This window comes from Macrotis lagotis, chromosome 6, assembly GCF_037893015.1.
Source record: "Macrotis lagotis isolate mMagLag1 chromosome 6, bilby.v1.9.chrom.fasta, whole genome shotgun sequence".
NCBI classification, from domain to species: Eukaryota; Metazoa; Chordata; class Mammalia; order Peramelemorphia; family Peramelidae; genus Macrotis; species Macrotis lagotis.
The window spans coordinates 139,261,199-139,287,155 of NC_133663.1; the positions used below are offsets into that span (position 1 = coordinate 139,261,199).

Sequence of the window (25,957 nt, forward strand, 5' to 3'; positions counted from 1 at the left end):
AGCTTATTCTATATATGAGGAAGTAAGACTTGCCCAGGGTCACACAGTTAGTTTAAGGCAAAATTTGAATTCAGATCTTCCTTACTATAGTCCCAGTGCTCTATCCTCTGTGTCACCAGCTGTCTAATCTTGCTGTTTTGCCATGGGAAAGTGGAACAAACAAGCTGGGGAGATGGAATTGTCCTTAGATCTTCATGTTTGCAAGTATAGTAGATGTGCTATTCACGCACTATAGACATATCATTCTTGTTTGGTTAATCTTCAGCTTTGTCCACATCATACAATCCTAACATATTTCTGAAGGAATACTAATGTGATCTACAAAATGAAGAACTAAACATCAGTCAGAAAACTAAAAGAATGGAAGGAATGGAGACAAGATACTAGTGTGTGTTTAGGATTCCACTAGACCTGAAGTGAAAGGAAACTAATGTCCAGGTAAAGTCAATTTTGTCTCCTCATGTCACTCAGGACTGAGACTGGTGAAAAGTGAATTCCCCAGGAAGGAAGAAGGCTGAGACAGCTTTTAGGTTCATCCCTTGACTAAAGCATCACCACAAAGTCAGAGATGGCAAATGATGAAGAAAAAAGACTTTAATCACCCAGAAGTCTTAGGGGGAATAAAACTCAAAGGACTTTAAATACAAGCAGATGAATTGATAAGGAAAATATTAAATGACAATGGGAAAAACGACCTCTCTCAAATATCTAAAAAACCCTCCATATATCTACAAATTGACATTGCAAGACAAAGGAAAATTAAAAATTAATCATTACCTCAGGAAACAGAGGATATTATCAATTCACAAAAGAGCATGGAACTATACCAAATAGTCAAGGGAAATAACAGCCTTAATAGCAAATTTTATGGTCTGAATAGCAAAAATAATAGGCATTGTACTTACTGTTTGTCATTTCTATCTCTTTCATCCATCTCCTTCTCTCCAGCTCTACATCTTCTGTCTTAGCTCAGATTCATGGCAGGAGTCTAACTTCCTCAAGATTCTTTTCATTCAATTCTACTCTTCACACCAGCTGCCAAATTGTTTTTTTTTTAAAGTACAAATCAGACAATGGCATCACTTTATAGAATAAACTCTAATCAGTCAGTCAACTCACATTTATTACTTTTTACTCTCTCAGGATCAAATTGAAGTTCTTCTGTTTTACATTTGAACTTCTTAATAAATTAATTGGACTAGACCTACTTTTTTTTTTTGTTGAAGAAATCAGGGTTAAGTGATTTGCCCAGGGACACACAGCTAATAAGTGTCTAAAGCTGAATTTGAACTCAGGCCTTCTTTGTTCCAAAACCAGTGCTCTACCCACTGTTCTACCTAGCCCCCCCTTCTGAATTTATTGCATGTTATTCTGCTCCATTTCTACTATAATCCAACCAATTAGACTTCCTAATACTGGCTTTCCCTTGTGAAAGGGTCCTCCAAAAAATGAGGAGGGATCCTCATTGACTTTTGGGCCATGAAAATAAATGTGTTAACTATCTCAGTACTTGTCCTAATCAGGGACAAACATTACCAAAGGTTTGGCCTTATGAAAGAGCAAAACAGAACTAGCTTAACATACACATTTATTAATATTTCTCTAATTTGTGCTTTACATAGGAGTGCACTTGGGAAGGTGTCTAGCAATAAAGCCAAATCCACAAAATGGAACTCTAAAAGTGTAGATTTTATAGTTTTGATTATCAGAAGGTGGAATCTGAAACATCATTCCCCCTCCTTATCTAATCAAAAATGATATGACCCCTCAACTCAGGATGAGGCAGGGGCAACCCAGGAAGAGGGGGTTGGGAAGGAGCTGAAGTTCAGACATTTCAGTAAAAGGAGTGCTTTATAAATTATCCTAAAGACCTTCAAAGTATGGGGATAGCAGTAGGGGTTAAATTGATGGGATAAAGAAGATAAGCCTATATTCTATTTACAGATGAGGGGTTTTCTCAAAGTAGCTTCTTTAGTATCTATGAGAAAGTTGACACCACCCACCAACTCTGTTCTTAAAGACTCAAAAAAATGTATGTATGTGTGTGTATGTGCATGTGCATGTATTTGTCTGTGTATGAAAAAATTCATTATTCATACCCTCTTGCCTGAAGTATATTTCTTGCTTAACCTTCATTAAGAATTCCTAATTTCATTTTTTAAAATTAATTAATTGATTGATTTTTTCCATCCATACGCACATGTATATTTTCAAGTTCCATTTTCTTCCCACCTCCCTTCCCATCCCTTCCTCTCAGCAGTGAATAGATTAGAATTGTACATATATATCTAAATCTATATCCATCCCTCTCTACATTTTTTTAAATTTCTTTTAATCCATATACACTTGAATATTTTTAAGTAAGAAATTACCTCCTACCCTCCCTTCTCAACCTCCTCCCCTCACGACTAATAGTTAGATTAGCATGGTACTTATATATTTTGATAAACATGTTTACAGATTAGTTATTTTACATATGAGGAATTAGGATTAAGGAAAAGAGATAATTTTTATAAAGCATTCATCAGATTCTGAAAAATTGTGTGTGTGTGCGTGTGTGCGTGTGTGTGTGTGTGTGTGTGTGTGTGTGTGTGTGTGTGTGTGTGTGTGTTTTGTTTTTCTGTGTCTGGATGAGGATAAAATTGTCCATAGCCAAGTGTAATACAGTTGTCCTTGATCTCTGAACTGCTGAGAGGAGCTGCTTCCATCAAGGTTGATCATTTCACAATGTTTTTATTGATGTGAACATTGTTCTCTTGTTTCTACTTCCTTCATTCAGCATCAGATCCTCTAAGTCATTCCATGGCTCTCTAGAGATGGATCATTTATCATTTCTCTTTTTTTTAGTTTTTTTTCTTTTACAAGGCAAATGGGGTCAAGTGGCTTGCCCAAGGCCACACAGCTAGGCAATTACTAAGTGTCTGAAACTGGATTTGAACCCAGGTACTCCTGACTCCAGGCCCAGTGCTTTATCCACTGCACCACCTAGCTGCCACCATTTATTATTTCTTATAGAAAAATAGTATTCCATAGTATTCATGTACCATAACTTGCTTAGCTATTCCCCAAATGATGGGCATCCCCTCAATTTCCAGTTGTTTGCCACTAAAAGAAAAACTGCTATGAATATTTTGGAAAATGTAGGACTTTTTCCTTTTTTTTAAAACATAATTTCTTCTGAATATAGACCTAGAACTGGAATTGCTGGTCAAAGAACAATTTAATTGCTCTTTGAGCATAGGTCCATATTGCTCTTCAGAATGGTTGAATCTGTTTACAATTTCACCAGCAATGCATCTATGTCCCAAACCTTCCACAAGCTATTATCATTTTCTTTTTCTCATTTTGGCTAATCTGATAGGTGTGAGGTGATACCTTATTGTTCTTTTAATTTGCATTTCACTAATCAATGATAATTTGAAGCATTTTTTCATATGATTATATATAACTTTAATTTCTTAATTTGAAAATCATCTATTCATATCCTTTGACCATTTATCATTTGGAGAATGACTTGTAACCTTGTAAATTTGATACAGTTGTTGACATATTTTAGATATGGGACCTTTATCAGAACTCCTAGTTATGAAGATATTTTCTCAGCTTTCTGGTTTCCTTCTAATTTTGGCAGTATTGATTTTTTAATGCAAAAACTTTTTGAAAAGTTTTTTTGTTTTTTTATTTTATATTATTACAATAATTTTGTTATGAGTAATAAGAAACCCCCCTCCCCCAAGAAGATGAGAAACTTCAAGAATAGTGAGAGAGAGGCAAAAAATGTATTTCAGTCTATGTTCAGATTCCAATGGCTTTGTCTCTGGGGTGAGTTTCCTACTTTATATTTAATGTACTAGAGAAGTTGCTTCATTATTTTTTCCACAGCTGTTATTACAAGCTGTATTTCCCCCCACTCTCATTTATTCTATTCTCTCTTTCCTTTTATCCTGGCCCTGTCCAAAAGTGTTTTGTATCTGAGTACCCTCTCCCATAATGTTCCCTGTCTTCTATCACCTATTCACACCCCCTTCCCTCCCATTCCCCCTTATCCCTTTCTTCTCATTTTTTTTCTAAGGTTAGATAGATTTCTAAACCCTATTAAGTGTGTATGTTATTTCCTCCTTGAGCCATTTCTGATGAGAATGAAGACTCACGCATTCTGCTTTGCCTTCCCCCATTCCACTCCATTGACAAAGCTCTTTCTTGACTCTTATGTGAAATATCTTTGCTCCTTCCTCTCCTTTCTTTTCCTCCCAGTACTTCTGTTTATCACCCATTGACTCCATCTTCTTATTACATTGTGCCATTATATTCAGTTTCTTCCTGTTCCCTTTCTATATATGCTCCTTGTAATAGCTCTTATAAATGAGAAAGTTCATATGAGTTATCACTATCTTCTTCCAATGCAGAAATACAAACAGTTCAATATCATTAAGTTCCTCATAGTAAGTCCTTCTCATCCAACCCCTCTATGGTTCATCAGAGTCCTGTACTTGAAGATCAAACTTTCTATTCAGCTCTGGTTATTTCAATAGGAAAGTTTGAAAGTCCCCTGTTTCATTGAAAGTCCATCTTTTCCTTGGAAAGAGGATGTTCAGTTTTGCTGGGTAGTTGATTCTCGGTTGTAAATGAAGATCTTTTGCCTTAGGGAATATCATATTCCAATCTCTATGAGTCCTTAATGTAGATACTGCCAGATCCTGTGCAATCCTGACTATGGAGTCTCAGCAGTTGAATTGTTTGATTCTGACAGGTTTTAGAATTTTCTCTTTGATTTGGGAGTTTGGGAATTTGGCTATAATATTCCTAGAAGTTTTTTCTTTTGGGATCTCTTTCAGGACATGACTGGTAAATTCCCTCAATTTCTATTCGCCCTCTGCTTATAGAATCTCAGGGCAATTTTGCTGTATTATTTCTTGAAAAAATGAAGTCTAGGTTCTTTTCCTGATTTCTTTCAGATAGCCCAATAATTTTTAAATTATTTCTTCTGGATCTGTTTTTGAGGTCAGTTGTTTTTTCCAATGAGATATTTCACTTTTTCTCTAATTTTTGGCTTTTGGAAGAGTTTTATTTCTTCCTATTTTCTTGTAAAGTCATCAGCTTCTTTTAGTTCCATTCTGCATTTGAAGGAGTTTTTTTTTCAGAGAGCTTTTCTATCTCTTTTTCTAGCTGGCCAATTCTGCTTTTTAAGGCATTCTTCTCCTCATTTACTTTTTGTTTTGCTTTTTCCATTTGGCCTAAACTAGGGTTTAACATATTATTTTCTTCAGGATTTTCTTGTATTTCTTTCACCAAGTTGCTGATTTGGTTTTCATGATTTTTCTGCATCACTCTCATTTCTCCTCCTAATTAGTCCTCCACTTCCCTTAATTACTTTTCAAAGTCTTTTTTTTTGAGCTCATTCACAGTCTGAGCCCATTTTCTATTTCTCTTGGATGTTTTGGATACAGAAGTTTCGATTTTGTCATCATCTGAGTATGTGTTTTGATCTTCCATTCCATAGTAATTTTGTATGGTCAGATTTTTTTTCTATTGTTTACTCATTTTCTCATCCCAAGTCTAATTTACAGCACTTCCAAGGCTTTGGAGTTTTTTGGGGATACCTTACTGGGACCTTTATTCCTCCAAGGTCTTATGCTCTTTTGCCTGTGCTTTGATATGTAGATAATCACAGGCATTCTCCTCTGCCCTGGAACTGTGAAGAGGATCTCTGATTGGCTATCTTAGCATGGAAGCCCAAACTGTAACTTGGATCTGAGTGTGGGCAACAGCAGAGTCCTGCCCCAGGGAGAGCAGAGAGATTTATGCAGTTTCCCCTGACCCCCTTACAGTCTGTGGACTGTATTCTGGAGGTGCGTGCTGGTTTCTCAATTCTCGCTGCAGGTTCTGCAGCTGGTGCTCCTCATTCCACACTCATTCTGGTGTAGGAGAGCTCTCTCACTACCCCTTCAAGCTCTTCCTGGTGATCCCTGGGCTGGGCTGGGCTACACTGCACTGTGGCAGGGGCATTTTTTTCCAACTTCTGGTCCTGGTGAAACACACCTTTTCCATAGAACTAAGTTATCTTGGACTGGGAAAATGTATCACTCAGTCTTTCTGTGGATTCTGCCCCTCTAAATTTTGGCTAGATTTTTAATTTGATGGCTTTTGAAGTTTTTGGTGGAAGGAATTTCTGGGAAATGTTGCCTTCATGCCACCATCTTGGCTCTTCCCCCCCAAAACTTTTTTTTTAATTTAATAGAGTCAGAATCAGTCATTTGCAGTTCATAATGTGCTCTAATTCTTGTAGGGTCATAAGTTTATCCCCTTTCCATTGATCTGATAGAGTATTTCTTTGTCCATTTATTTATCTTTGGTTTCATCCTTTATGTCTAAATCCTGTATCTATTTTGGGTATGAGATGTGGGTTTAGTTTTTGCCATATTATTTTCCAGTTTTTCCCCCAAATTTTTATCTAATAGTGATTTTTTGTACCTGAAGCTGATGTCTTTGGGTTTCTCAAATAGCAGATTACTGATGTCATTTATTGTGGTTTCTTTTGAACCTATTCTAATCCACTGATCCATTACTCTATTTCTTAAAGAGTACCAGGCAGTTTTGATGACTGCTGCTTTATAATATACTATTAGATCTGGTATAATTAGGCTACTTTCCTTTACATTTTTTTTCATAGGTTCCCATGATATTCTTGTCCTTTTGTTGCTCCGGATGAATTTTGATATTATTTCTTTCTAGCTTGGTAAAGTAGTTATTTGGTAATTTGATGCATATGTCACTGAATAAGTAATTAATTTTGAGAATTATCATTTATATTATATTAGCTCAGCTAATCTTGAGCAACTGACATTTTTTCAAGTATTTGAATCTGACTTTATTTGGTTGAGAAAGTCTTTATAATTGTATTCATATAGTTTTATATTGGGAGATAGATTCCCAAGTATTTAATGTTGTCTTTAGTGACTTTAAATGGAATTTCTCTTTCTATCTCTTGACCTTGGGCTTTGTTATTCATATATAGAAATTCTGATGTTTTATGTGAGTTTATTTTATATCTTGCTACTTTGCTGAATTTGTTAATTGTTTCAAGGAATTTTTTTTTTAAATATTTTTCTGGGTTCTCTAAGTATAACATCATATCATCTGCAAAGAGTGAAAATTTTCCTTCCTCCTTGCCAATTCTTATTCCTTCAATTTCTTTTCCTTCTCTTATTGCTAAAGCTAGCATTTCCAATACTATATAGAATAGTAATGGTGATGATGGGCATCCTTGTCTCATTCCTGATTTTATTGGAAATGCTCTGAGTTTATTCCCATTACATATAATACTTGTCAATGGTTGTAGACAGGTACTATTATTTTAAGAAAGCTCCATTTATTCCTAGACTTTCTAGTGTTTTTAACAGGAATGGCTGTTGTATTTTATCAAAGGCTTTTTCAGAATCTATTGAGATAATCATATGATTTCCTGTTGGTTTTGGTATTGATATGTTCAATTAAGTTGTGTTTTACTAATATTGAATCATTCCTGCCAACCTGGTATAAATCCTACCTGCTCATAATGTATTATCCTAGTAGTACTCTCATTGCTAAAGTTTTATTTAAGTTTTTTACATCAATATTCATTAGGGAGATTGGTCTTTAATTTTCTTTGTTTTGTTTCTTCCTGGTTTAAGTATGAGCACCATGTTGGTGTCATAAAAGGAATTTGGTAGGATTCCTTCTCTTATTTTTAAAAATAGTTTATGTAGAATAGGAATTGTTCCTTAAATGTTTGGTAGAATTCACTTATAATTCCATCTGGACCTGAAGACTCTTTCTTAGGGAGTTTATTGATGGTTTCTTCAATTTCTTTTACTGAAATAGAGTTAGTTAAATATTTTATTTCTTTTAATCTGAGCAGATTGTATTTTTTGTAAATGTTCATCCATTTCACTCAGGTTATCCAATTTATTGGCATACTGTTCCATGAAGTAGCTCTGAATTATCTCTATAATTTCCTCTTCATTGGTGGTTAGTTCACTCTTTCTATTTTTGGTACTGGTAATTTGGTTATCTTCTTTCCTTTTTTTAAATCAAATTTCAAAGGTTTGTCTATTTTATTGGCTTTTTCCTAAAACCAACTCTTAGTTTTAATTATGAGATCAATGATTTTCTTTTTTTTCAATTTTTATTAAATTCTCCCTTGACTTTCAGAATTTCTAATTTTGATTTTAATTGGAAATCTTTAATTTGTTCTTTTTTATTTGCATACCCAATTCATTGATCTCCTCTTTTTCTATTTTATTCACATAGGCATTTAGATATATAAATGTTCTGCTTAAAATTCCCTTGGCTGCATTCCTTAAATTTTGGTATAATGTCTTATTAGTATCATTTTCTTGGATATAATTTTGATTATTTCTATTATTTGCTATTTGATCCATGCATTATTTAAGATTGTTATTTATTTTTCCAGTTAGTTTTAGATTCTTTCCATGACCCTTTATTACATGTAATTTTTATTGCAACATGGTCTGAGAAGTGTGTATTTATTATTTCTGCCTTTCTGCATTTGATTATAAGACTTTTATAACTTAGTACATGGTCAGTTTTGGTATAGGTGCCATGTAATGCCGATAAAAAGGTATATTCTTTTGTATTTCCATTGTGTTTTCTCCAAAAGGTTTCCTAAGATTTCATTCACCTCTGTAGCTCCCTTCTTGTTTCTTTTGTGGTTAAATTTATCTAGTTCTCATAGAGGAAGGTTGAGGTCCCCCATTTTTAAAGTTTTGCTGTCTAGGTCTACTTGTAATTCACTCAGCTTTTCCTCTAGGAATTTGGATATTATACCACTAGGTGCATACATACTTAGCTATGACATAGCTTCATTACCAATGGTGCATTTTAAGAAGATGTAGTTTCCTTCCTTATCCCTTTTACTGAGATCAATTTTTCATTTACTTTATCTGAGATCAGATTTTTTTACCTCAGCTGAAGCACAATAGATTTTGCTTCAACCTTTTACCTTTACTCTGTCTGTATCTCTCTTCTTCAAATATGTTTCTTATCAACATCTTGTAGTGTATTCTGCCATCTGTTTCTGTTTTAGTAGAACATTTCATCCTGTCTACACTTACAGTTCAGATTATTAATTGTGTTTCCCTCCATGCTAGCTTTCTGCATTTAACATTTTCTCTTTCTTTTCCTCTTACTCCTCTTCACCAAAATTTTACGATTTTTCCCTTTTAACTTTTTCTTTTAAAACTTAACTGTCATTTTATTTTCCACTTATACCTTCAACTTCCTTTTTATCAGCCCTTATCCCCTTATCTTTGCCTTTTCCCAGTCTCCCTCCACCTCTCCCTGTAGATTGGGGGTAAATTTTTAAACCCAACTAGGAATGTATTTTATTCTGTCTCTGAGCTAAACTTATTGAATAGAATTTGATCAACATTCATATTCTCCCTTCTTTCTCTTTAAAATTATAAATCTTTTTGTCTTTTCCTCTGGTGTTATTCATCATTGTAGTGCAATTAATCAGGTATTCAATCACAGTTTGATTATTTGATTTTGCTTGATAGACTCATGATCAAGGCATCATCAGAAATTACTTGCTTTATTTCTTGAAAAGAAGAATTGTATCAAATTACATCAAATTACAATTAAAACATTTTTTTACCTTACCCCCGTTTTCAAGTACCCTCCTAGTACACCCAATTCTCATGAGCCAAAGTATCATCAAAAGCCATATCATTTCTTAAACTATTTGTGTCCCATCCCACAGCCTATTTTCTCTCTTATTTTAACCACCCTTCACTGCCCAGGATACTTAATCCCTTGTAAAGTGATTTATGGATTAAGTCAAACCCTGATATAATTAACTATAAGTATCTTAAAGGACTCTAAGTACTGGGTGGTTCTGAAGGACTCACTTGAGAACTTTACAAATGATAATGGGATTGTGGGAGACACTGACTCAGTACTGTCCAGCTTTTGATGTCTCATTAGACAAGGTGCTAAGCTTTTTTCAGCACAGCAAAATTAAAGTGGGTCAAAGGATAATGAGAGGGGGTGGCCAGGTGGTGCAGTGGATAGAGAACTGCCCTGGAGTCAGGAGTACCTGAGTTCAAATTCAGCCTCAGACACTTAATAATTACCTAACTGTGTGTCCTTGGGAAAGCCAAATAACCCCATTGCCTTGCAAAAAACAAAACCAAAAAAAGGATAATGAGACATTTAAATTTAAAGTTAATACCCCTGCTTTTCATCAGAGCTTTTTGTTTCAAACATAGTGATGTCATCTTGGAAATCTTCAATGGAGAGACACGATTTAACTATACCCCTATTCTTTAAGTCCATTCTCTTTAATTATATTTGACCTTTTAATTATCCTAAGAGAAGTAAAGTTTTAAAGAATTAGTTGTGTTATATATTCCCTTTTAGAGTTGTATCCAATTTGATGGTATTGAACAAAGTGTATTTTGTTTTGTTTATTCTTCTCCTTTTCATTTACCTTTTTTTGCAACTCTTGAGTTATGTATTTGGCAATTGAATTCACTGTTCAGTTCTGGTCTTCATGTCGGGAAATTCTAGAAGGCCTCTATTTCATTTCATTTTTCATATTTTTCCCTGACAGCATATGCTGAATTTTTCAGGGTAAAACAGTCTGGGTTGTAATCCCAGGTCCTTTGCTCTCTGATATTTGGTATTCCAGGTATTCTGGTCCTTCAATGTTGAGGCTGATAGATCCTGGGTAAGTCTGATCGTGTTTCCTTTTTGTTGGAATTGTTTTCTTTTTGCTGATTGCAATATTCTCTCCTTTATTTGATAGTTCTATGATATGGCTATAACAGCCATTGGAATATTTATCCTGTGATCTCTTTCTGGAGGGGTTCTGGGTATTCTTTCAATGATTATATTGCTTTCTTGTTCTAGGAGATTTGAATAGTTTTCCCTTATAATTTACCACATGATGTTTTCTAATTTCTTTTTTTTAATCTAAGCTTTCTGGTAGTCTGATGATTCATAGATTGTTTCTTCTGAATCTATTTTCTGGATCATGTGTTTTCCCTAAATGCTATTTTACATTTTATTCCATTTTTCAGCATTTTTGTTTTTTTTTTTTGATGGAATCTGATAGTCTCATAGATTCTTTGGTTTGTTCCTATTTGTTCAATTATAATTTTTAGGGGTTTATTTTCTTCAATTATTTTTTGTGTTTCCTTTTTTAAAGGTGTTGAATTCTCTGCTCAGTTTTTCATAATTTTACTGCATGAATCATTTTTTTCCTCCATTTTTCTTCTCTTCTTTGGATTTTAAATTCTTTTTAAGCTCAATGACACATTTGCATCCAATTTATAGACTGTTTTGATGCTTACCCTATGAGTGATTTTTCATTAATTTCTTTTGTAGACATGGTATTGTTATCATATTTGTCTGTGAAGTAACTTTATATAATGAGAGCTTTTTGTAGCTTTTTTTTTGCTCATCCTTGTTGTTTTAGCTCTGCTTCTGGGGTATAAGTAGTATAGATTCAAGCTATTTTTTTTGCTGGTTCTTGGCTCTGATCCCTGGCATGTCATTGGCCAAGATGTTGCCTATGTGGTCCAGGCTTTGCCTGTACAGTGGTTTGTTCCTTACCCATTCCTGTCTTTTGCCCAGATGTGCCTAGGGTTTAGTCTTTGAGATTGGGAACCACCCTGCTGGTTTGCTATCTAGCTGCCTGGACCTCTGCTGTTTTCAAGCAGCTGTAACCCGGATTATTCTGTGACTAAGAGCCCCCTTCTGACTTTGCTGCTCTCCCACCTCTTGGGCTTTACTTCCCCTCTCCCCCCAAGCTACAGACCTTTATGTAATATCCTCCATGATGTCTACCATTGAAAACTTTTTTGAATCTTCTCTTTTCATTTATGGGATCTGAATAGAGGTTTCATGTATCAGATGGGTCTATAAGAAGTATGACTTCTTTTTGGAGCATGTTAGCTTCAAGCCTCCATCTTGGCTCCCTCTCTCCTAATTTCTTTCAAGCCTCAGATTTGGTACTTGTACTGAAATCATTCCTGATCTCTCAATTACTAATATCTTCCTGTCAAAATCACCATGAGGCCATGATACATTATGTGCATTTGTATCTGTGAATATTTGCTCCGCCAGTTAGGCTCTTTGAGGGTTCTGATTGTTTTTACTTCTTTCTTTATGTTACTCATCCTTAGTAAAGTGCTTAGCAGATAGTAGGTACTTAAAAATGACTTGACAACAATTCATTTGATTCAGTAGAGTAAAATAGTGCCTTGCATAATAATTAACACACACACACACACACACACACACACGCACACACATAATGTTTAAAGACTTGAAAATCACTTTAATTTCCTTGTCTCGAGCCTCATTGCAGCTTTGGGAGGTTTTTATAAGCTTTGCTTATAGATGAAGGATAAAAGATTTTAGAGGACAAAATCACAGAAGAGGTTAAAGAAGAAGAAAGTAAGAAAGAGGAAATGACTTGTCCATGATTATACAAGCAGTCTTTGCACCCATGTTTTCTTGAATCCAAATTAACGACTTAAGATTATGTTCTGTAGCCTCCTTCATTAAAGTGCTTTCCAAGAAATAAGCTAATCACACAAAATTCCTTGAATGATGCAACAGCAAAAAGTATCTTTATTCAATTGCCCTTTAATTAAATATATCTAGTGAGACTTTAAAAAGGAACATATTTTTATGAGTATAATTTGCACATGCATCAAGGGCACATTTAATAAGAAGGAAACAAACATGATATTTTACAAATGATAAATGCAACTTCTTTCCTTTCACACAATTGCCCAAAAGTGTGTGTGTGGGGGGGGCTACAAGTTCCTTCTGTGTTGTTCTTTATTATTTTTACAGACCATTTGAATGATTGGAGTAAAATATCAATTTAAAGTCTTTCTTTGATTGAGATGTAAAAGTCAATGGTTTCCTCAAAGCTGCATCAACAGATTTTTTCAATGATACTTTGATTATTACTATCAGCTGATATATATATATATATGCATATATGCATATATGTATATATACATATATACTTGCCAGAATTATTTGCCACCATCCTGGAAAGTTTTTCAAAGACTCCTAAGTCTCCCAGAGAGAAAGGAAGTCTCCTAAAAGAAAAATTACTTTACTCCTTCACTCCTCCCCTTGGTAAAATGGCAGTGTGTATCATTTCCTAGAATTCTAAGAAATCTATTAAAGTCTATAAAATTGGAATGTAGATTATATTTAGCTGCCACTGATATATCATTTTACTTCTTTTAAAAATCTTTCTCTCCCAGGTATATAAATTATTAAGTCACTATAATCATCTAATATATAATCTAAATTATATGCCATATAATCCAAGTAATATTACATTTGGAGAGAGAATTTAAAGGCTAAAAAGAGAAATACACATAATACAAACAAACAGGTATGTATGTGTATATGTATCCATTTTTATTTTGCTATGGCCTTACTTTCTTTAATGTGATTGGTAATATTTAACTAATGAAAGTAATACAAATGCCCTTTATGAATACCTGAGACAATACAAACACATGAAGCAAAAAAAGATTCGGATATGCTCTTTTCTACTTCTGCAGTGATTGTGGGAAAGTTAAACAGTAACCTTTTAGATAAGGCATTGAGAGGTTAATGGATGAAATCTAGGAGAATGTACAAGTCAAAGATAGACCCTTTATAGTTGGTAAATGTCCTACAGATAGTCATATAAGGATTAGATTGTGTTGGATGCATCAAACCCCAGAGTAGTGTGGAGTCTCCTGGGAAAATTCCATGATTTAATAGAATTGTACCTAACTATAAACACATGGACAGTCAGTTAGATGAAAAATGTTCATTGCCCAGATAATGGTATACAGTTAAGAGAGATGACAATTAAACTCTTCTATCTTATGTTCATATGCATATAAATACATTTAAGCAAGTATTTACACATCTCTAATGATGAGAAATAACAAAGTGAAACATGCTTACCAATATTTGCCACCTTGTGCAAGCATGCCCAACACACAATGCATATGTTCCTATACATAACATGCACACACATACAGTTATGGTTGTACATAGCATTACATGTGTAGGTGTGCATATACACATTCATAGAAGCTTGTGTTTCATTTCATTCTCTAGACTTTTCTTCACTATCTGTCTCTCTGTCACAGGTATACTCCTTTTCCTCTGCACCTTCAGTCCTGGAATCTCAATCATAGCTCTTCTAACTTTCTTCATGGAGAAAGTATATCAATTACTTGCTTATGTCTCCTTCATGTACATTTCTAAATTGTGACAACCTTCTAACCACCACTCGCCCACTATTAGAATTCAAAGTCCTTGGAGGCAAGGATATTATAAAATTTTATAATTTTCTTCTCAGCATGTCATATAATAAATGATTAATATAATGTTTTCCATTAATTAATAACTTAATTACTTAGTTAATATATACCTTACACAAACATTTCAAACAGAAAATGAACTGACCTTTGAATTAAATAAAAGGAATAGAGCAGACTTGATTATCTGTGTAATATTGCAGAATTCTTCTAATGATATCAAACATTTCTATAAAAGAAAGATCCTTCATTTATCAACAATATTCTCCTAGACATATTATCATGAGTCACAGAACACTACAGTTACCAAAGAAATAAATTATGTATCACTTACAAAGTCATGCAGATTTGTTGAGAGGAAGCTGCTGCATGGAACAAATAAAGAACTACAAAGATAAATGAGAAAAGATCCTATCAAAGAAATGCATGAATAAAAAAGAAAATGGGATGGCCATAAGATGAAGCAATAATCCTTGACTAGCCAGTGTGTTCTATTGGTAGTTAAAGATAGGAAAAAATTAAGGAAGAGCATTGCTGTGCTGTATTATTCCTGTTGGGGAACTTTTAGGAGGCCACAGACAAGTATCTGAAATGATAGGTGAGTATAAATTGACTCAGAAATAATTGAAGGAAACTACTATATTAATGAAGTCACACATCAAACTCAGCATTATGAGCATTTTAAGATGGATTTCTTTTCAGGCTACCTGAAGTTGAAGAAAATTTTTAGAACAGTTTCTGGAAAATTTTATGCTATATTGTTATTACAAAAATAAAAATCTAAAAAGAGGTCACTGAGAGAATATAAATAACTAGCCACCAATTACACGCTTTCTCTTTTCTTCAAAAATTGTTATTAGATATTTCACTAATATTCTAAGGACATCCTTGATAAGGGTATGAGAGGGAAAAAAACAGGTAAACTTTCATAAATGTCAATTCACTTAAAAACCCCATATTAAAGTTTTTTTCCATCATCAAAGAGGTTTAAATGAAAGTATTAAAATTTTAATAATATAGAAAATTTTACTTCACAATCTCTGATTACTAATATTAAATAAAACATAAAAAGGAAGATGCATGTTTACAAATGTATCTGTCAATATTATGAATGATATTAAGTACGGAATCCAAGTAGAAAAGAGATTTCTTTTTTATGATAAGATCCTCAGTGTTTATGGATACTTATTAAGTCCTGGAGTTCTGCAGAGCATTCTCAGTGAGATCCAAATCAATTAGAATCTGGGCTAACTCTATGTAAAAACAACTAAACAGACAAAATCCAGATAAAGAATATCTATTGTCCAGATTATAGTATGTATTTTGGCGAATTCATTGAGTTAGTTCATCATAATATCTATTTTCTTTTTTTTATATTGGTGGACAATGAGTCAACTCAAAATTAAATAGAAGAGACAGCTGGATTGCCTTTAGGCAAGTGCAAAATACTTTTGAGGATTCTAATTTTTTACATGAAATTAAAACCAATCTTTTTCAACAGTATTTTGTAGGATGCTCTGAAGTGAATCTTGGAACATTATGGTTTGCAGGAGATAAGCCAGAGGGCAGCATAAGGTTGAATATTGCATAATAAGATAAGTTCACAGCACATCAATAACCAAAAATTACATAGAATTGCCCAAAGATATGCCATTTGATTAATGTAAGGCTAGAAAAAAAGATGGACAAGTTTTGTTTTGGTTTTATTTTTTTTTTTGGTGAAATTGAAGTTTAACTGATGGAGAATCTGCTTCTCCATTGATATTTTTACAATATCAAGACAAGAGAAGAAAAGAAAAACCCAAGAGCTTATCAGAATGAGAAGGCATGATGATTTTGTGATCTTGATCATGGAAGGAAGTACCCAAATGAATGAAATCAGAGATCTATCAAAACATTAAAGGAAAGTATGTTAATGCTAGTTTCAATTTAAAACAGAAATGGAACCATGCAAACAGAATAGTTTTATGAAATGAACAATGGGCTAGTAATTAAGGTTCCACTCCAAGTTGTGCTTTGAAATAACTAAGTTCATTCTATTATGTCACTTCACCTCTTTGCTCATCTTCAGATTACTGCCACTTACATAGAGAGTATTGGATTTGATGTCAAAGGACTGGGTTCAGATTTTTGCTAGGTTATCTTCTGATGGTCTTGGAGAAATTATTTAACCCACTAATTTGCTCTATATAAAGGAGAATTGGGCACTAAATTTGAAGATCTTTAAAGTCCCTTCTGGCTCTAAGTTTCTAATTTTGTTTTCCCTGAGGGCCAAGGAGCATTATGATTATTTTGTAAATAATGTCTATAAGTTTAAAAATTAAAGAATGTCTCAAATATATGATTATTTTAAATTAGGATAATTCATGAGTTTGAACAACTGATGTAATACCATTTAGGAATAACCTGTGCTTAATTTTTTCTTTTTTTCTTTTTTTTTTGGAAGGTGGTTTCAGAAAGAAGAGTCTGGACCAATAATCATATTGGTATAGTGAACTCTTTCTATAAAATATATTGACAATTCATTTACAACTTATAGTTCTAGAGTTGAATGGGCACACTAAGAGTTTAAGTGACTTCCTCAGTGTCACATTGCCAGTATATTTCAGAGATAGTAAACTCTCTAAGGCCACATCTTTATTAACTATACCACACTTCCTTTGAGTTTAATCCATAGATATTTTTAAAGAAAACAAAATAAAATAATGAAAGAAAATTTCAAAAGTAAGTAAAATATTATCTTTTCATCAATTATAAGATATATTCTTATTAGTTGATAAAAGCAAAAAATATAAATTTGCCTGGAATCATCAGGGTTAAATTAATTAGAAATATTTTAACAGTCACCTTTCAAGAAGGATCTCATAAAAATACATGCATTTGAAAAGTGTAGTAATTTGGGCAATTATTAAGAATGAACAGCAAATGATATACTAGATCAAAGATGCTGTGATAAGGAAAATAGATGGTATCATTTCAGCCAAATAAAAGTGGTAAAGATGACTATTTCCTTCTAATGCAAGAATAAAAAAATGTTGATCATCCTTCATACAAAACAAGATGACAATTTTCATTGATTATAGCTATATTTTAACAAATGATACCATAAAGGGAAGATGGAATAAAATCAAGAAACTTCATTGACTGAAGAATTATGTGACAACTAGATCAATACAACTAATCAATTTGAAAGAAAACTGGCAGTTGGTGCAGATTGACAGTAGGGCAATTTCCTCCAGGTCAACATCTCTGTGCTTTGGAAATGAGGCATGTTTCTCTTTGAATCAGAGTTAAATGTCTTTCAGCAGTTGCCGATGTTAATAAGTGTCAGCACTGTGATTCTCTATTACTGTTAGAACATATAGTGTGTTTCATGTATGATAGAAATCTAGCTCAGGACTTAAGTATATCTATATGTCAGAAATAAATTTAACTAGATAGTACAAGTTGGAAAATGCCATAGAGAAAGGAATCTAGAAAAAATCACGAAGTAAATGAAATATAAGAAATCTAGGGGAATTCAGCTATGACACTTTTTTCCCTCCAATTTTTACTTCAGATGTTTCAGAGTGCTTGGGACCTTGTCTTAAAGGCTTTCATAACCTGGCTCTTTTCTATCTTTCCAGTCAAAAAACATTCATCTTACTGATCTATACTCATATATTCATAGATACTTATATATTCAGTGATTGAATGACTAGTTTTCTTACTATTTTCTATAGATAATAAATAGTACAGGCATTTTTAGGGGCTATATATGCCTCGAATATTTTTCCTTTGTTTTTATCTTTTGATTTCAGGTCCCTATTAAAATATAAACTTCTATGACAAAACTCTTTAATGCTAGTGCCATTCTGCAATTGATGATATCCAAATTATTCTTCATATAAATCATTTGTACCCATTTTCTTCACATATTGCCCTCCCCCCCCACCCCCATTAAATTTTGGGCTTCTTGAGAGAAGGGACTGTTTTGGGATCCAAATGCTGAACACAGTATCAGGCTCCTAGTAGGCACTTAATATGCTTATTGGTTTATTTTGAAGACTAACTTTGGTTAATTATAGTAATATAACTCAGTAACTATAAGTGCACTCTCCTCAGTGAGCTGAACACAACTTTAAACAAATTTTGTATCTCTAGTCTTGAGGGCCATCTGATATATGAAACATTTATTTTATTATAACCAACTAAAACAGCTATGCAGTTGAAACTTCAGCCAAGAAACTGAATAATTGGTCCACAGACACCAATAATGTGCAGACAGCCTTGAAATATTTAGTATCATTTCCAAGAGGGATGTATTTTTGTCATGTGATAATTTCCCCACAGACCTTGAATAGGATTCCAACCTATTAGTATTTATCAATGTTGACTTTTTTTCTTGCTGACATTTCTTCTATCTGGTATTATCTCATTAGAAAGAAAAGCACTTTGAGAAATCATTGTTTACTTGGATTCTAGTACAACTGAAGTAGGTCTATTATCATCCTTTTTCCAGGAGGATGACCTGTTAAGTAGTTAAGGCTATAGACAAGAGTCTGATAGAAATCCACTGTGCCCACACTAAATAATGTGCCAGAGGCTGAGAGCATTGAAAACAAATGAGGTGAGACTGACAGATTGGTCCAATAGGCAATGAAGCAAAAATATTCGTAAACATTTTTAGGGTCAATGAATCCTCCCTCACTAGACCTCCCAAAACCCACCATTTTTTTTTTTTTAATAAATAGGTGTTAACATTTCTAGGGATTTTTAACCATGTATATTAAAGCACTCAATTCACAATGAAGGGAAATGTTGAAATGTCTCTCCATCAAATGCAGTCCCACTCTCCAATTCCCAACAGGGCTACCCAAATTAATCTTATGAAACTTGACTGAGAATTTTTTAAAATGTCACAACCTCATCTTTCATTCTTCCCCTTCCTCCATTCACTACTTGCTCATGCAACTACTTATTGTTTTATTCCTCCCACCCCAAATTCAATTCAAAGATCAAAACATCTTTTTAGATCTAATGTAAATCCTCACTTTTTAGACATCATTAGATGTAGAAAGAGATACCCATTCTCATGTATATAAATATGTGTATGTCTGTACATGTATGTATGTGTGTTTGTATGTAGAAACTGAAGCTCTCTTTAATAACAAAAATATCATCATGTGACTCCAGCCATTTTAAGTTCTGTAAGATATTCCCCAGTGTGGGTGTGTCTATGACTGGATGATCATCTCAGTTTCTATCTTTATTTTCTCTCCCTATTTCCAACAAATGTGCCATTTTGGGTGGAGAGTTGACCTAGTTATCAGGAAGATCAAGATTCAATGGCAACCCCTAATTTTTACTGGTTGAATGGTGGTAAATTGCTTAAACTTGTAGTTCTCTAGGAAACTCTCCAAGATTGAAATCACAGAATGGATGCCAACCTGTATTAATGAATGGAGTAATATGTTTGGAATTAGGAAGACCTCAGTTCAAATCCAACCTTAGATACTCCTTGACTGTGTGTTTCTGGGCAAATCATTTTACCTGTTTGACTAATGCATTGGAGAAGGAAATGACAAAGCATTCCAGTATCTTTGATGAGAAATCCCTTTGTCACATAGAGTCTAAAAATATTGAACAACAGCAACAGAGATACCAACCTACTCTGGTAGATGGCATTTCCTCATTGGGGGAGTTATTTATATTAATAAAATCACAAATTCAATGTCTATATATACCTATATTCATACATATAATAACATATCTCATCTATATCTATGTCTGCATCCAGGATATTTCTCTACTCAGACAACTAGATGGTAATGAGGAGAGAGTACAAGTCTTGGAGTCAGGAAGACCTGAGTTCAAATTCTGCCGTACACATTTACTAGCAATATCTTTTTAGTATTTTTTTTTGCAAGGCAATGGGGTTAAGTGAATTGCACAAGGTCATACAGCTAGGTAATTGTTAAGTTTCTGAGGTTGGATTTGAACTCAGATCCTCCTGACTCCATGGCTAGTGTTTTATTCACTGTATCACTTAGCTGCCTTACTGGCACTACTGACCTGGGCAAGTCATTTAAATTCTTTCAACTTCAGTTTCTTCATCTATAAAATGGGAGATAATAATAGGTCCTATCCTATACAATTATTATCAGGATCAAATGAGATAACAATGTGCAACCATAAAGTGCTCTATATACACTATAGTTATGTTCTTGAGTTTTTACTTTGAACATTTCTATTCAAAGTTTCAGAAAGGTTCATTCACTTAATTCCTTCCCTTTATCTATTGGTCCCTACCTAATCAGATTTAACTCCAAATCTCATATAGAGGATGATAACACCATTTTTAAATGTGATAAAAATCAATGTAACCATATTTTAATGTAAATATCATTGATTTAGAGCTAAATGAAAACTCTGAGATAATTTAATCTAAACCACTTATTTTTCAAATTAGGAAATTCAGGTTCTGAGAAGTTAAATGACTTGTCCAAGTTGACTTAGTACTAATTAGGATTGAACCTTGGTTTTGTAAATCCAAAATTCAGCATAATTTCTAGTATATATTTTTTCATTTATTGCATTTTAATTCCTTTCATTATTTTAATAGATAAATTCAATAGTTTTGTTCACTTTCTCTCTAACTGTAACTTGTATGAGGTTATGTATTTTGTGAGAAGCTACAGGGTCTTTATGGTGAACATGTTTCAGAAATTTTCAAGACACTATTTTAGATTTTATTTCTTTTTAAATACTAACTTCAAGTAATTAGGCAAGGCTTAAACCTCCTTAAGGTCAATTATTGGGCTTTTTGTAAGTGAATAATTTCATATTTAACTCTTTTAGTTTGTGTTTAAAAACACTTGTTGACTGGCCAGCAACTGAATCTTCCATTCTCTAGCTTTAGGGATAAACTGGAGAGCATTCAAAAAATCTAAAACATACTTGGAAAAGAGGAAATTTAGAGAGAGCATACTAATTGGATTCAAATATTTGAAATACTGTCATTTGGAAGAACCTTTAAATTTATTCTAGTTGGCACTTGAAAATGGAGCTAGGAGTAGGTGATGGGAATTTCAGATTTCAGATTCACTTTAAAAAATTAATTCTAATATATATACTATTTGGAAAAATAGGTGGGTGAGTCCTTTCAAGTTCCTTTCATGTCACAAATATTGTGCTGATAGGTAAAATAGAAAGAGCTTAAACAGAAAATTAGAGACTAATTTTGATGCAAAAATTTTAAATAAAATATTAGTAAAGATATTATAGCAATTTGTCATGAGGATAATACACTCTGACCAGTTGGGATTTATAACAAGAATATAGGGCTATTTCAATATTAGGAAAACTATCAGCATAATTGACCATATCAATAATATTACCAACAGAAATCATACAATTACCTCTATAGATGCTGAAAAAGCTTTGACAAAATACAGCATGTGTTCCTAATTTAAAACATTAAAGAGCACAGGAATAAGTGGAGATTTTTTTAAAAAAATAAGTGGTATCTATTTAAAACCATCAGTAAGCATTATCTGTCCTGGGGATAAGCTAGCCTTCAAATAAGAACAAAGGTACAACATGTATGCCCATTATCACCACTATTATTCAATATTGTATTAGAAATATTAGCTGTAGCAATAAGAGAAGAAAAAGAAATTGAAGGAATTAGAATAGACAACAAGGAAACAAAACCCACTCTTTGTAGATAATATGAGAAACTTAGAGAATAGCCTAAAATAATTAGCAACTTTAGCAAAATTGCAGGATATAAAATAAAACTGTATAAATTATCAGCATATATATATATATATATATATATATATATATATGTAAAACCCACAAAACCTAGCAGCTAGAAATAGAAAGAGAAATTCTATTTGAAATAACTATATTGAACATAAAATATTTGGGAGTCAATCTGCCAAAACAAATCCAGAAAGTTTATAAGCAAAATTACTATAAAGCCAGTTCTAAACAATTGAAAAAATATCATTTGATCACGGGTAGACTGAGTTAATATAATAAAAGTGACAATTCTATCTAAATTATTTATTTATTCAGTTTCATATCCAATGGTCATAATTGTTTTTCAAAGCTAGAAAAAAAATACAAAATTCATCTGGAAGAATAAACATGATTGAGTATCAAGAGAATGAATGAAAAAAATTGAAGGAAGGTGGCAAAATAAATAGTACTGGATCCAAAACTATATTATAAAGCAGCAATCATCAAAACTTCTTGTTATGTATGGATAGATGAGGAAGTACTTTAGAAATCAAATTAAAGTGATATAAAAAGGAGGAAAGCATTTGGTCAAGCAAGGGAAAGTGCAGGAGAGCAGATGAAAAGTAGTTTGAACTGAGAATCCAGGTTCTGCCTTCTATAAAATAAAATATTGAAAGGTATTTGGTACTCCCTTGGTCATCCCTACAATATTAGAGAGAGGAGGATGAGATAGCAGCATGAAGTGAGAGGAAATTAATTTTAATGTTGTACTATTTGATTATTGATAGTACTCTGAATTATTCCCTTCTCTATTAAAAAAAAAAAACTGGTTTAGAGAGAAGCCTCTCTCCTCCTAAAGATTATCAGAAGCATTCCAGATCTGTTCTGGCTAGGACCTCACAGCAATTAGGAAACCTGATTTCTATTAAAGGTATAAATAGAATCCAATCTGGGTGAGTTTTCTCCCAGGAGTAAAGAACTTTTGTCCTTGACATCTTCATTAGAGTTAAAGCCAGAGGAGAAAACTAGCCAGAGGAGTCTGAATGGAAATGACTTTCCCTGCACAGATTGCTAGAAACTATAGTCTCAGCAGGAGGAGCTGAAGGTTTTCTAGCCTATTTACTCATTAAATGACCACCAATAAGGATGAAGTTTCACTAGTCTGGAGAGTTCTTTATCAAAGAACATACCTTTTTAGGCTCCCTTGGTATCTGGTTATCCAGAAAAACCACTAACCATTAATTTATTGATTATTGGTTTGCCTAATTAAGAAATTGATTTTTAATATCTGGAAATCTTGTCTCCTGAGGTCTTATTTGCTACAGTGGTGAGTTTAGAAATAATTAAAAATTCACATTATTAAGCCTAATCCTCCTCAGCATTTAAAAAAAATCAGATATTGATGTCCCCTCAAAATCTGCTGCAAGAAAGTATCTACATAGCTTACTCTTCTGGTTGGGGAAATCATAAACTCCAGAGTGATGAGTGAGGTTTTAATAATCTGTTTATGCTCTTTTCACTCAAAATGGTTGGAAATTCTGTGGCAATAGTCAGACTTCACATAATAGTCAAAGATGGCTTGACTAGGAAGGAAACACTGCAAATAAGCTTGTCATCTGAACCTTATGCATGTTTGAATGGATGAAAGAATCTGGCTAAACAAAAAACTACAATATAAATGTAGAACTATTCAATTTTGTGACACGGATGGGTTAGGGATGCTTTGTTGAGGGACCTTAAAGGCTACTTGATTTAATAGTGAAAAATTATTTTGACATTAAACAAAAGATGCCAGATTGCCTATCTACTTTGAAAGATTCAAGCTGCCTCATTTCATAATGCCTGAGAGTTGGGGTGGCTAGGTGGTGTAGTGGATAAAGCACTGGCCCTGGAGTCAGGAGTACCTGGGTTCAAATCTAGTCTCAGACACATAACAATTACCTAGCTGTGTGGTCTTGGGCAAGCCACTTAACCCCGTTTGCCTTGCAAAGAAAAAAAAAACTAAAAAAAAGGCAGCATAATGCCTGAGAGTTATATATACCTCAGACAAAATGAGGAAACATGGTGTATAGAAAAGAATGTTGGATTGAAGCCAGGAGTTTTGACTTCACTTTACTATTACTAGTTGAATGATAATTAGACTTTTGACTATTTTGAGATTCACTTTCTTCATCTGTTATCATTTTTTCATAAACTGAACTTATGATTTCATTCATTTCATTGATATGTGGCACTTCTTGTAAGAAAATGTTTTCTATCAATGTAGATCAGCACCTGTTTTACACTAAAGATTTAGCAAGGCATTGGGGCCATTGAAAGATTAAATGACTTGTCTAGATCACACAGCCAGTATGTGTCAGCCCAATTCATTTGAAACCAGATCTACCTAGATTTAAGACCATTTCTTCATCTATTTTACCATGGTTGCCTCCACCATAAACTCAAGTTAATCTGCTTTGTTAATATGAACTATTACTATAATATTAGAATGAGTATTAATTTCATTGTTCTGAGTATATTTTTTGCTGATTTGTTTTATTACTGTAGAATGTATTGAATTTGGCCTGCTTCCTTCCTGGATCCTTTGATCCATCTACTCCTTCCTTCCCTCCTCTCTTCTTACTTTTCTTGGTTATATAGAATGTTCCAAAAAATCTTAACAAAATTACAAGTCCTTTAAAACTTAATTTGGGAGCAGCTAGGTGGCACCCTGGAGTCAGGAGTACCTGAGTTCAAATCAGACCTCAGACACTTAATAATTACCTAGCTGTGTGGCCTTGGGCACATTTGCCTTGCAAAACTCCATTTGCCTTGCAAAATATAAAAAAGCCCCCAAAACAACAACAGAAAACCCCCCAACAACAACAACAACTTGATTTAGAGGGATGTTAGATTCTTTTTTTTTGGGGGGGGGGAATCTATGAACTATGTGTGAAGCCACAATAAAGAAGAGATTGTAAGTTACTATATAGGCACTTTTGAACAATCTCTTACCTCCTATACTATGTGATTTTTGGATTGAAAATGAAGAATTTAGCTTTTATTTTTTTTTAAGTTTTTTTGCAAGGCAAATGGGGTTAAATGGCTCAAGGCCACACAGCTAGGTAATTATTAAATGTCTGAGGCTGGATTTGGATTCCTGTACTCTTGACTCCAGGGCCGGTGTTCTATTCACTGACCCACCTAGCTGCCCCAGCTTTTCTTTTCTTTTCTTTTCTTTTAAAGAAGAGTAATATTGCAAGTGAAATTACTACGTGCAAAGAATTAATTTTTTTTTCACTTTTTAAAAAGTAGAAGCCTATATTATTTTGGATTTCAACTTCATTTGCTGCTTCTATAGAGAAAACTAAATAAAGAAAAAAACTTTTTTTTAGGTTTTTTTCAAGGCAAATGGGGTTAAGTGGCTTGCCCAAGGCCACAGAGTTAGGTAATTATTAAATGTCTGAGACTGGATTTGAACCCAGGTACTCCTGACTCCAGGGCAGGTGCTTTATCCACTACACCACCTAGCTGCCCCAAAAAAAATCACTCTTGAATGCTCTCATATCACCCTAAGCCAAAAATTTGACCATTTGAAAAGTAGATACTTCTGCTTCATTGCTTTTTATGTTACAATCAAACAATGGAATGAAATAAAATTTTTTGATGAAGAAGCACTTAGTTTATTTTCCAACTGTGTTTAGGTTTAAAGTGCTAATAAGTTTTCTGTCACATTAGAAATTTATTTTCTGATCCCAAAAGGCCCTGAATCAGACCTTTAACTATTGAATCAATTCTCTATGTTCATAATTTTCTTATCCCCAAAATGGAATAATTGCCCTCTAAGCCTAAAGATTGCCAGCTGCTTGCAAAAATTTTCATTTTAAATACCTGCTTTT

General features: G+C 33.5%; 1 long non-coding RNA gene across 1 annotated transcript in view; it reads right to left on the minus strand.

Annotated features, from left to right (window-relative positions):
* Positions 1-25,957, minus strand: part of LOC141491851 (uncharacterized) — a 78,638-nt gene that overhangs the window by 36,750 nt on the left and 15,931 nt on the right. Inside the window, exon 2 of the long non-coding RNA XR_012469793.1 lies at positions 906-1,035. This is a non-coding gene — a long non-coding RNA (uncharacterized LOC141491851). The remainder of the gene's footprint in view (positions 1-905; positions 1,036-25,957) is intronic.